Raw genomic sequence first — 2,500 nt, 5'->3', positions numbered from 1 at the left:
CAACGGTCGTGTTGCCAGCGCGCGGTCAAATTCAAATGGACCAATCAGAGTTGAGGCTGAAACCATCTTGCGAGTTTCCGTTGTTGACTACCCGGTCACAAGCCTCTCAGGAAAGCCGAAGAGGTGAATTTTAAGGCAAAGTTTTCGTTCGCCACGGGTCTTTCGGCCACCGAAACACACGCATTTGGAGTGAAATTTATTGGGCTTTATGGAACTGTTGTTTTTATTGCGATTCGGGACTTTTCCTGTTGAGGAGAAACGATTTGTGGAGTGAGGTCTGGCCAGCGATGGATGGAGTCACCGGCCTTCCCATTATTTCAGCAACGGCCTTCCGGATGACTTCACTAAACGGCGTCAGAATGGCTCGAAACTCGCCAAAAGAGACAAGTTGGTCACACATTTGAGGTAGGAAAACTTTATTTCAAATGAGATAGTTATTTACACAATTTTTTTACGATCGGTGATTTTCCCATACAATTCTCTATATACACAAACTGTCACGTACACCACGTATTTTCAGCTTGGGGCGCCTGTGTTCTCATTCGGTTGGTCACTAAATTCGGAAAATCGCTTGCCTTTATGTAACGATCATTTCATCCGGATTATTTGGCTAAATTGTAAGCACCCAGTGTTAAGCCTAGACATATTGAGAAATTTGAAATGACACACAAATGATACATCAGCCAATCAGAAACTTCTGTTCTCACGCTCAGTGAGGATAAGTCCACGTGCCTTTCCATGACAACGGTCTTTTATTCTCGACAACATCATTAGTTGCGAGCGACATGGACTAACACACAGTTTTTGCTTTAAAATGTTTTCGAAGACATATAAGGGCCGATCCGCACAAGGAGACAAAATCGCAACTGTCCGTGGCAAATCTAAGGACAAATTTGAGAATAAAATATTTACGACATGAAAACAACATTAATTTTGAACCGTGAATATAGAATATAAAAAGTTACGATCAGCGACAAACATTTTGGGAGATTTTTGCTACGGTCAAATAAATCGCAAAATCGAAAGTGACATCGCCGGAATTCATTAAGTTGATTAAGTTACCGCGGCATGTTTACTCGCCAAACAGCGAAGCATCTGCGCAAATGATGGCAAGATACCAGGTTTTTAAAGTTTCTTCTTCTGTCAAGTGTTAATATATAGATTTAACCAAGCCTAAAAGCGGAGCTCCCGGCTTGTTTATTCTTACTGGCTGTAGTATTAGTGAAAATAAAAGGCTTTGGAACTGTCCGCCTTTTGATTTTCCCGGATATTGCTTAATTTTGTCATTTTCTTTGCTGCGTAACTAGTGAATTCCACGGTTAATTTCACCTGAAAAACCAACTGATCACATGAATCACAAAGGATGAGTGTGATATCGGTTTTTCCAGCGAAATCTACTGTCGAATTCACCAGCTAGGCAATTAATTTTTCTTGAATCGCAAGAGTTTGAAAAGAAAACAAGCAAATTCTCAGCAAGCGAACGGAAAAGGAAAGAAGCCATTTCAGAGTCGATCGTCAAAAGCCAGCGAATAGGAATCACGCTAAAATTAGAAATCACAGACGTACTATAGCTCGTGATGTGACAGATCGTACTTTATTTATTCCACTTTATCTCTGAAAACGAGATCATTTACATTTTGATCACGATAGGACGCACGAAGCCCTAACTGTAAGTACTTCAAAGGAATGCTAGTGAGACGTACAAGGATTCCTAACATACTTTTAATTGAGAAGCGCAAGTTTTGACACTCTGCAGGTGTTGTAATCCGTAGCAATGTCATGCAGCGGTAATTTTATTGGAAACGACACAGAGAACTCTAGAGAATATGATCCTCAGTGAACTGTGCATTCTCTTTTGATGGCGCTGAACGAGACGTCAAATCCGTAAACAATTATTGCAGGGTTTTTTGGAAAGGAAAGGAAAGGAAAGGAAAGGAAGTTTATTTAAGTGTCTAGTGGATTTAGCGCTGGAGCACTAATTGGGGACACTGTAAAGTGAAATTAACAATCAACGCAAATGAAGGCAAATGCTGGTTTTTGAGGAGAGGGGTAACCGGAGTACCCGGAGAAAACCTCTCCGTGCAGAGTAGAGAACCAACAAACTCAACCCACATATGACGCCGAGTCGAGGAATCGAACCCGGGCCACATTGGTGGGAGGCGAGTGCTCTCACCACTGCGCCATCCCTGCATGGCGGATCGAATTTTGAAGAGAATCATGTAGACATGTGAAAACGCTAACGAAGAAAGATCAAACCAGAGGAAAGAGTGGAAGAAAAGGAAACCGCTAAGAGCAACAAGAAATGTTGCAAGAGACATTTCAGCGGAAATTATTCGAAGAAACAAATACAACATTGTTTCACACTTAAGACTTGAAACGGGAAAACCCCTATAGTTTAACACGGTAGTGAGAGAACTGTTGATTTTAGCGATAAACCCTAAAGGTTTATTTTATCGATAAACCCTAAAGGATGTTGCCAATATAGAGTGAGAAAAATTTC

Source organism: Montipora capricornis, chromosome 3 (assembly GCF_036669925.1).
Source record: "Montipora capricornis isolate CH-2021 chromosome 3, ASM3666992v2, whole genome shotgun sequence".
NCBI lineage: Eukaryota > Metazoa > Cnidaria > Anthozoa > Scleractinia > Acroporidae > Montipora > Montipora capricornis.
The sequence above is the reverse complement of the archived record's forward strand: the minus strand, read 5'-3'. Positions refer to the sequence as shown.